At 40.8% G+C, this 10,580-nt stretch overlaps 2 long non-coding RNA genes across 3 annotated transcripts in view; one reads left to right on the top strand and one right to left on the bottom strand.

Annotated features, from left to right (window-relative positions):
- LOC106805354 overlaps positions 1 to 6,201 on the top strand; it is a 12,060-nt gene extending 5,859 nt beyond the window's left edge. The window contains exons 1-3 of one of the 2 annotated variants that reach the window (XR_001393420.1): positions 2,896 to 2,934; positions 5,529 to 5,632; positions 6,129 to 6,201. This is a non-coding gene — a long non-coding RNA (uncharacterized LOC106805354). Of the gene's footprint in view, positions 1 to 2,895; positions 2,935 to 5,528; positions 5,633 to 6,128 lie in introns of those variants that run through there. The other variant, XR_001393419.1, reaches the window with a different exon arrangement.
- Positions 6,202 to 6,494: 293 nt separating this feature from the next.
- LOC106805347 lies at positions 6,495 to 7,263 on the bottom strand. The gene is made up of 2 exons (XR_001393418.1): positions 7,030 to 7,263; positions 6,495 to 6,582 (listed from the first exon to the last, which is right to left on the bottom strand). It is a non-coding gene; the product is annotated as an uncharacterized LOC106805347 (long non-coding RNA).
- Between the last annotated feature and the right edge of the window lie 3,317 nt (positions 7,264 to 10,580).

The raw sequence follows: 10,580 nt of genomic DNA, 5'->3' as shown, positions 1-10,580 counted from the left end.
GAGAGAGAGAGAGAGAGAGAGAGAGAGAGAGAGAGAGAATCGAGGAAATCGGCAGAGAGAGAGATAAGCGAGAAAAAGGAAGAGAGAAAGATATAAGTGAGAAAGAGGGCGAGAGAGATTTATAAGTGAGAAAGTGGGATATATATAGGGGGAGAGAGCGCGCGAGAAGATTGAAACAGTAGGAGCGTAAAAGATAGCGAGAGATGTCTGACTTATCGACTGTACGTTGAAATGACAGTCCGCATTAGAACTGATCAGTTAGGAGAGGCGGAATTCGGCTGTATGCCTGCACAGGCCGGTAGCCAGGGGGGGTTCGGTGGGGTTTCGCAACGACACCCTCCCCGAGCCACCCCCCTCCAAGCCAAAAATTTTTTTTGGAAAATTTGCAGAATTTCACTCGGCGTCGCTCCATTTTAGTGTAATAATTTGCAAAATCTCCATCGTGCAGGAGGCGATTGAACAGTGAACACCCCCTCCCCACACCCTCCCCCCGCTCGGTCGCTTGGCTCCCTCGCCTGGCGCTTTCGCGCCGAGCGGGGCGTGTACAGGGGGGCGTCCAGGGAGTCGAACCCCCCTTGCTGGCCGCAGAAAACGCATCTGGGGGATCTAATTTTAAAAAAAATTCTGGAGAGTGCCCCCCAGACCCCTTTTTCGCGTGCTCGCCAACGCTGGCTTACGGTTACACCCCCCCCTGCCGTACAATCCTGTACCGGCCCCTGCCGAGCAAATTTGCCAACATTTAAAAAACTGAACCCCCCCCCATATAAAGCTGGCTACGGGCCTGCCTGGCCACAGTACGGAGCCCACAGGCCACTTGGAAGCGTTTCAACTGTTAAACACACGCCGCGCCATTGCGCGCACACTGACACATAAATATATATATATATATGTTTATGTGTCAGTGTGTCCCTATATATTTATGTGTCAGTGTGCGCGTAATGGCAGCGGCGTGTGTTTACAGTTGAAACGCTTCAAGCTTAGCCTGTTGTTACGGATGGCTTTGCGAGAAAAGGCGTGCCATGATGAGAGCCAGTTAGCACAGGGTAGACACGCGATGTTTTGGTGGTCATTTCTTAACAACATGGACACACAAACGGCAAAGTTACGCCTACTATTTGCTTTGGTTAGTATTTGGCAAGTGCATGAACATTCGCCACATTCATATCCATCATTAATGGTATTAAATTTGTCGATTGAAATAAGGGCGATTCTATTCTTCTTATGTCTTTACCGAATCGATGTTTTTTTCGGTTTAGCCTGTGCATTACGTGACTTACGTAATACCAACTTTACATCGGAAATTAATATATCAAGAAATGGTGTTGCAATCTGTTTTTTGCTAACAATCTGTTTTTGGAACAACAAGTTTGAACACACTCTTTTCCGTTCTACTGAAATATCATCGCACGCTGTCCCAACGGGGAGAGAGAGAGTGGTCGTAGGCCTCCTCGTTCTGTACCTGGCGGATTTTGCCAGCGCAGTCATGGCGCACTTTGCTGCTTAAAATCCAGTCGAGAAGCGAATGAGCAACAAATCCCAGCTCATAAATATACGTAAATAATCTTGGTTTACAGCCCAAACTAGAAATTAAAGGCACTCGGGGAGAGTTGCGAATCCCGCACACGCGATCACTACACTGTGATATCAGCTACGCTATTTTACAGCGCGGCTGAAATTAATATCGATTATCAGAATACACGTCTGGGCACCACACAACACCGCTGGAACCCTCGCCCCGCACATGCAATGCCTGTAGGCCTACGGTCCTTCTCCTATGCCCAGCGTTGCGTTCTATTACTTATTCCTGCGGACGAAGCCTATGTGTAGCCTCTATAGAGATCAGGTGTTTTCGAAAATATACATAATGACTCTGTGACCTTGACCCTTGGCCGTCAAGGCCACTCAGAATCAATAGTGTTCTACGCCCTATAAGATGCACTGTGGCCATCAAGTTGAAGTTTCTCCATTTCTACCGTTGCAAAGATAAGAGGGAACAGACACACATCACACACGCCGCACGCCACGGCACGCACGCAACGGCACGTACACACACACACACACACACACACACACACACACACACAACACACACACACACACACACACACACACATACACAACAAACCAAAAAAACACATATATACAAACGAGCAAAACATATACCCTCCGGCTACACTTCGTGCGGAGGTAATGAACCTAGCCTGGCTTTTGCGCGTAGCTGCGCATTATAGTCATCACTGCAATCATACATATGATTATGCCACCAAGTTCAATATTTCATGTTGTCGCTGCTTGATAGCGAGCGAAGACTTGACGGTTATCTATTTTGCAAACACCACCCATTTCAAGTACACAAAGTAATCTGTTCAATCCATGTCCTTTCGTGGGGACTGCGTGCGTATTGCTAGATCTGACTGTAGGAGAATTATAGAACAGTTATAGCAAAGTCCACGGTACGCGCATCACTTTGACCCTCAATTTTTTTTACTTTTCCACGTCTAGCTGCTAGCTGCTACCAGAAATACAGCATTTAAATTTTTTGGGTAGAGTATCATGATAATTAAAGATGTTTGCCAATTATATATATATAATATATATACTATAATATTTATATATAATTGATCGCTGCGCGCTTGTGTGTGTGTGTGAAGTTGGCTGTCAGCATGACTAGCTGTTTCTCAAAGCTGTGGGTACCTACTACAATTAAAACGGTCGCCCAAGAAGAACATATTTATCATTGATACTCGATTGTTACAGTATTCTGTGAATAACTCGATGCCATCTGCTAACTGTTTGTGTAGGGATCATGTTCAGAAAAGAATTTCGCTAAAACCACAACGGAATAACCATTGGCTACTCGCGAGGCCTCGGAGACATATACAAACTCTTGCCAAAGCAGTAGCGATGCGCACTGCTATTGAACGATTCATGCAGGTTCGATCATCAACAATTACACGCAACACGGTGTGTTACATGTTTTGTTGAACTATATTGCGTAAACTAAGAAGTCCGAAAATCCGGACTGCTCGGGGATTTGCGGCGGTCCGGCATTTTTCGGATTTATCAGATCGTTCGGCAGTAGGTTATTTTAAAAATTAAATTTTAATATAAATAGTTAAAATTTAAGAAAGAATAAAGTAATAGATGAACGGGTAAATTACTAAATTTTAGATAGTTTTATCATTAGTCAAATACCAGCATGCTTCATTTATAAAAACTAGCCATTTGCGCGCCCGTGAATCACGGGCTCTTAGCATATTACCCAGGCGAATCGCAAATATCGAAATACATCAATAAGTATAATAAACTTGTAATGCAATTATAAAATCGTAAAACAGATACTGTAATAAACAGGGGCAGTACGTGTATTATACTTAGCGTGCGTAGCGGGCGTGGGGGGGGGGGGTTACGAAGACCCCTCCGCGGGATCGGAAGTTCCGCTCAGAATGTATAAAAAAAATTAACCCTATTTCGCAATTCCAAATACTGTAGTGGTACAAATTAATAGAAATTAGCAATAATGAAGTTTTCCGTCGATCCTCATTATTATCCACTACACGTATTTATTGTTCATTCCAGCCAGTATTTTGAAAATAAAGTCGAAGAAATATCTTAATTTAGCATTGTGTAAAGTTTTATATTATTTCCATAAAATTAACCGTCTTCAAACCTGCCACGTCACAATGACAGTCACGTAGCAATTAGTTTAAATTATCTTAATTTAAACTTTTACAAATCGAATAATACCTAAATTGAGATTTAAGGATTTTAAACTGTATTGCATTAATAAAATAAACTATTAGAATCCAACTAATTTATTTGAATTGGAAGGCCTGGGTAAACATAACACTCCAGTAATTTTTAGTTTCCTGTCTTCTTAAACGCGTTACCTCCACTCGTCGACATTATTTTAGTGATGCCGTCTATCGTATAATCACCACACAAAACTGACCGAGGTTAGTGGGTAGAGGCTAATATGATTTTGTTGCTATCATTGAACCTTCAAATTCCGTGAACAACTATTGACGCTAAAGCTGCCAATGTGCTTGCTTATTGGCGCTAATTAATTTCACGACAAGCAGCTGACATTTATTCTTTGAGCATTTATTTCCACAAAAGCTTAGCCATCGATTCATTGAGGGTTAGAACTTCGATACGAATAGGCATATTTACGTTATCGATAAAAACTAGTCGCGAAATGAAAGGTTCATATATGTGTTAATGAATCCATTATCGTGTATTCTCTAATAATGCCTTGAGATTGGCGGTATCAGCACCAGTTGCGAGAGCTCCTTGCACAACATAGAAATGTTTCATATTCACTGAGCCTGTTTACTGAACTTAAGAGTATGTATTGTCACCATTTGCGGCCCGTGAATCACGGGCCTCTAGCATTTACCCAGGCAATCGCAATATCGAAGAAGTAAATCAAAAAGTATAATAACTTGTAATGGAATTATAAAATGTAAAATAGACAGTTAATACAGAGCAGTACGTGTATGTACTTCAGGTGCGTAGCCGGGGGGGGGGGGTGTACGAAGACCCCTCCGCGGGATCGGAAGTTCCGCTCAAATGTATAAAAAAAATTAACCCTATTTCGAATTCCAAATACCGGTGGTAGTACAAATTAACAAAATTAGCAAAAATGAAAAGTTCCGTCGATCCTCATTATTATCCACTACACGCATATGTGTCATTCCAGCAGTATTTTGAGAATAAAGTAAGAAATATGTAATTTAGCATTGTGTAAAGTTTTTATTTATTTCAAATAAAATTAACCGTTTCAAACCGGGTCCAAATGACAGTCACTAAATTAGTTTAAATCCTTAATTTAAACTTTTACAAATTAATGACACCTAAATTGAGATTTAAGGATTTAAACTGTATTGATTAATAAAATAAACTATTAGAATCCAACTATTTATTTGAATTGGAAGGCTGGGTAAACACTCCACTAATTTTAGTTCTTGTCTTTTTAAAGGCGTACCTCCCACTCGTCGTATATTTTTTGGGAATGCCGTCTATCGTATATGCCACACAAAACTGACCGATGTTAGTTGGGATAGAGGCTATATGATTTTGTTGTATATTGAACCTTCAAATTCCGTGAACCAACTATTGACGTAAAGCTGTAGTGTTGCTTATTGTGCGCTAATAATTTCACGAGCAACCAGCAACATTATTCTGACCATTTATTTCACAAAAGCCTTGCCATCGATTCATATGAGGTAGAACTTCGATACCGATGGATATTAAGTATCGATAAAACAAGTGCGAATGAAAGGTTTATATATGTGTCAATAAATCCATAACGTGTTTTCTCTAATAATGCCTGAGATTGGCGGTATCAGCCAAGTGGAGAGCTCTTGCACAACATAGAAATGTTTCATATTCGCTGAGCCTGTTACTGAATAGAGTATGTATTGTCATTTCCAATAGAGTTTACTAATCATGGTCAGTCATATAATTATTCGTAAACTTTACATGTGTTGTTGAATAAATATTTTGTTTTTACGGCATGAATATAGGCACCTAGAGGAGTGGATTATGTCATTGGTGCCTATGATGGAATGTATACCGAAGGACTCGCCCGGAGGAAGAGTACGGGAAATGTTCGAAAAAGTTGTCAAGGGTAGTTTTCTTACAAATGATGCATCCTATAATTATTATGGTTCCTCAAAAGCTTACCAGGCTCTATGACTGTACTGTGTGCTACACTTATGGCATACGCAGTAAATACCCGGACGGTACGTTGCTTGTGGCTAAATCCACTATAGCTGAATTATTATCGTTCCAGAGATGTAGTTTTTCAAGTATCAAAATACCACATATATGCCGCAACTAAAAGGCTATTAGTTTGTCAACATAATGCCATAACATCTTATACGAATTGTTATAGGAGATACCTATATATGTTTTCAGTATTATTAAAAACACATCATATACTAGCGTATTGATATATTTTGGTGTTATCAAATTCAATTTTCTGCTGATATCCGAGTTATTCAATACGTTGACGTGAAACGAACTATTCAATTGAAATGTATAAAGTAGCTGTAGAAATCGATACACGCTACACATGTACTATCTTTGTTATACCCTTGTATATCTATGCATGCCCCTCGCAGAGGCGATTCGCTTCATCCGTAAAGTCGGAGACTACAATAGGCTCATGATCACGATTAAAGGGAAAGACATCAGGTGAGAACAGGTGAAAATGAATATCTAAAAGATCTATTTAAGTCATCTCGTCTAAATTTCATTCATCATTATCATCATCATCATCACCATCATCATCATCATCATCATCCGGTGGCGGTGGCGGTGGCGGTGGCGGTGGCGGTGGCGGTGGCGGTGGCGGCGGCGGTGGTGGGGTGGAGATGATGATGATGATGATGATGATTCGCGTGTGTGTAAGTGGATTATTGCCCTAATCATCCACTACCTTTCTTATCTAGTCAAGAAGGTCTGACTTTTATTTGACATATTTTCACCTGTCGATATTGCGTCAACGCTGTTAATTTTAAGTTTTTCTTTCGCATCTTCGTCGTCCAGCCTGAAATCCTCATCAGAAAATGATTTCTAAAACAGCCAACATGTTTTCTAAATAAATTAGTGTTCATGCATTGTACATTAAATTTAGGCATAATTCTAACTTATGCATTACATCAGGAGCTTATAAATGGCCATTTATTAGCTCCTGATTACATCGTATACCTATATTATGCGGTTCATTTAATTATATTTTGCCATAACTCGCTTACTACAGTAAAACTCGCATAAGACACCATCGTCTGATCGCCATCGCCATCGCCATCGCCATCGCCATCACCATCGCCATCGTCATCGCCATCGTCTAATTGCCATCGCCATCGCCATCGCCATCGCCATCGCCATCGCCATCGCCATCGCCATCGTCTAATCGCCATCGCCATCGCCATCGCCTACTCGTCAATTCGCTGAAGTCGTCTAATACTAGTACTAGTACTAGAATTCATGGAAGTCACATGTGTTTACGCATAGACCTACCAGTATGAGTGGCGCGCGGTCTGAAGTAACAGCCACTGCGAGGTTCGCAGCATTTATCACGTCATTAAGCCTCACGCGAAACTCTTTCATCTTTATGCTAATGAAAACAAATAATGGCAGTGGTATCGGTGATGGGAACAGCGATGATGGTAGATGGATGCTGTGGTGGTCGAGGTAGTAGTATCGGTAGCGTTAATGTTGATAATGATATAGATGATGATGATGATGATGATGATGATGATGATGATGGTGGTGGTGGTGGACCGTCGCTCTCGACCCAGTCTTCTCCGTCTTCGCTATTGTCTATCTCATTCCTTCCACTGATAAGCTGTTCGTACCCAGGATCTCTGCTCATGGTGGGTTTCATCCACGACCGGAATCGTGCACCCAGTGAACCATGGTCTTTGATTAGCCTATTTGTTTTTTCTGAAACATGTTTGGAAATTGTTCGTTTGTTGTACACGAGTCAGCCTACGTGTCTACACAACTTGGTAGACATAGTTGGTCAGTACACAAATCTGTCACGCCATTGTTAATTGACAACTTATCTGATATATATTACTATTCATCTGGTTCCGAAGAGACAGTGATTACCTGCAATGGATTTCGGAAACAAAGTGGGACCTACAGAGTGGAACGCGAGTGGATTCCCTAGCTGCCACATACCATGTATATGTATATTCTATCAAGTGCGTATAAAGAAGGCTTCTTTATACGCTCTTGATTATATATATATATATATATATATATATATATGTATATACATCAGAAGTAGATAATATGGAACCCTATTATAGGTTCCCTATTATCTACTTCTGATATACACATATATATATATATATATATATATGCATGTGTGTGGGCATGTATGTGTGTGTGTGTGGGGGGGGGCCTGCACGTTCCGAGTTTCACTTGCAGGGCAATTTATGCGGCAGTAACATTGGGGCGGGCGGGCAGGCAGACAGACAAACAGACAGATAAAATGAGAGCCAGTTAAAGAGCGTGATAGAAAGCACGAGTTGCTGGGCACACCCACCCTTGTCTCGTCCAGTTTCCCTTCCACCACCGCTACACCAGCCAGGAGCGCAAGGAACGGCAGATCAGCGTCCCTTGCAGCCTCGTGCAGCAGCCCATCTTCGATACTCTCCGTGCAAAGCTGGTATAATTCGTCAATGTCTTTGTCTTTGTCGCCCGCCCGTCCGTCCGTCTGTTTGTCTGTCTGTCTGTCTGTCTGTCTGTTTGTTTGTTTGTCTGTCTGTCTGGCTGCCTGTCTGTGTGCCGTCCTGTCTGCCTGTCTACCTAACTGCTTACCCGTTTGTCTCTCTGGCCTTCTATATATATATATTAATATAATATAATTTATTTTTAAAAGGATGGTCGAACGGCACTGGAGTGGGCGCGAGACGCTGGAGAGAACACCTCCGTCGAGCTTCTACAACGAATGCACGACACGCTCTACGATTAACATAAATATCGTGAATTGACTTCTCCTAAATTTTTGATGACCTGTAATTTCTATTTGAAAATGTATTGTGACTTGTAATGGTCATTTGGCTAATAATGAATTGTTTGAATAACTAAGATCCCGTTATTAATATTCAGAATTATGATTGATACTATTATTATACCATTCACACATATACCTGTACGTGAAAAGGGCACTGGAAAATTATAAAATTAACACATAATTTTATTACCAGGAGTGAATAATAATAAATCTATTAATCTAATATTAAATCTATTAGTAAATCAATTACCCATTAGTACGTTGTGTTACTCATATATTACGTGGTTGATAATCTATCTGTTAAAATTCTCAGAAAATATTTTATTATTATTGATAAAGGCAGCATAATCTATTGCAGCGTGTGGAAGCCCTAGCGGGTGGCCATGCTGAAAAAGCGTGGGAGTAATCATGAACGATTTTGTATTTTCGTGAAACATTATAAAGTGGTGAAAAAACGGGGAATTGCAATGGAAATTATTGTGAGAAAGGCAAGAATAAAAAAAACATACATCACATAACTGGTCTATTGAGTTCTCTCCCAAGTTAAATTGCATGCGCATCAGGGCAAGGAGGCCTAAGGCAGTGTCACTTTAGATTCTCAGACTCCCACTTTCAAAAACGTTGTGACGCTCATGCCTACAGGATATAATTTAGCGATAAAAGTCGAGAAATACACTAATTTGCGTACACCCAACAACACTCCATCTGTAAAAGTCGACCACACATACACCTAACCTGAGTATGTATGTAGTATGGGTAGTAGAACGGGTACAGTGGTTAATTCCTAGTTTCCAGGTAAAAACATTATACGATTTCTCTGTACCAGGTTAATTAAGATCGCACTTTCGGCTTTGCCGCGTCCCGGTTGACCTCTATTAGCAAATCACGAAAGATTTATCCGGTATTTTTCTGGTTTCTAGATAATTAAAATGTTCCAATTCCGAGTCCGGTAAATAACCGTGTCCCCTCGCTGTTACTGCTGCTACGTATGTTGCTTACTAGGTATTAGATAATTAAGAATAGCTTCAATAATCGCAATAGATACGGTGCCTGGCTTCGTAGGTGTGGTAACCAAGAGCATCTGCGCATATCATGGATTCCACGAGAAAAGAAACTGGGCCAGGAAAAATTAAAATTATTCTAATATGAATTTTAAACGTCTCTCTCTCTTCAACGCTCCTCCTGCGTTCTCTCTCTTCATCGCTCCTCTCTCTCTTTCTCTCTCTTCATCACTCCTCTCTCGTTCTCTCTCTTCATTGCTCCTCTCTTGTTCTCTCTCTTTATCGCTCCTCTTTCGTTCTCTCTCTTCATCGCTCCTCTCTCGTTCTCTCTCTTCATTTAGTCAGGGGGCAAATTTCAAAAAGAGTTAAAATAAGGATGACCCTAAACTTTTTGGGTAGAGGCTGGAAACGGGTAAATATCATTTCTAGGATACTTGGTTAGTTCAACTGGGTATGTTTCCGGGCGGACTTTTGCGTATTGTGGCGGCCATCTTGAAATCCAACAAGACAACAACAAGCACATGCGAAATGGGGCCTTTGTTCTAATGTGTACTGTTCAGCTTTTAAACGGTGATAAAATAATCTTAGATATAATGTGACGGAATTACATGGGGCACCCAACATTTTCACACCAAAGTTATTACACTATTGTTATTTTCGTTTTCCGTTTCGGTATGGAAGGGACAAGCTCAAAATAATCTCTGGATATACATTCATTTTTAAAATGATACCAATAAATCATAAGTACTCACCGTAAAAACGTGGATGACAGCGAATCGAAAAAAGGTCAAAAGTTCGTAGCAGACGGCGGTTAGCAACAATTCCGCAGGAAACGAAAATAATCGATAAAAATTTTTTAAATGCTAAAGGTTAAAAATATATGTACACTAATGTTAAACTCTAAATGAGAGAAGAGCGATGAGGAGAGAGAACGAGAGAAGAGCGATGAAGAGAGAGAATCGAGGAAAAGGTGAAAGAATCGAGGAATGAAAGAGAGAGAGAGAGAGAGAGAGAGAGAGAGAGATAGAGAAGAGAAGAGAGAG

This window comes from Priapulus caudatus, unplaced genomic scaffold (assembly GCF_000485595.1).
Source record: "Priapulus caudatus unplaced genomic scaffold, Priapulus_caudatus-5.0.1 Scaffold110, whole genome shotgun sequence".
NCBI classification, from domain to species: domain Eukaryota; kingdom Metazoa; phylum Priapulida; class Priapulimorpha; order Priapulimorphida; family Priapulidae; genus Priapulus; species Priapulus caudatus.
The sequence above is the reverse complement of the archived record's forward strand: the minus strand, read 5'-3'. Positions and strand labels throughout refer to the sequence as shown.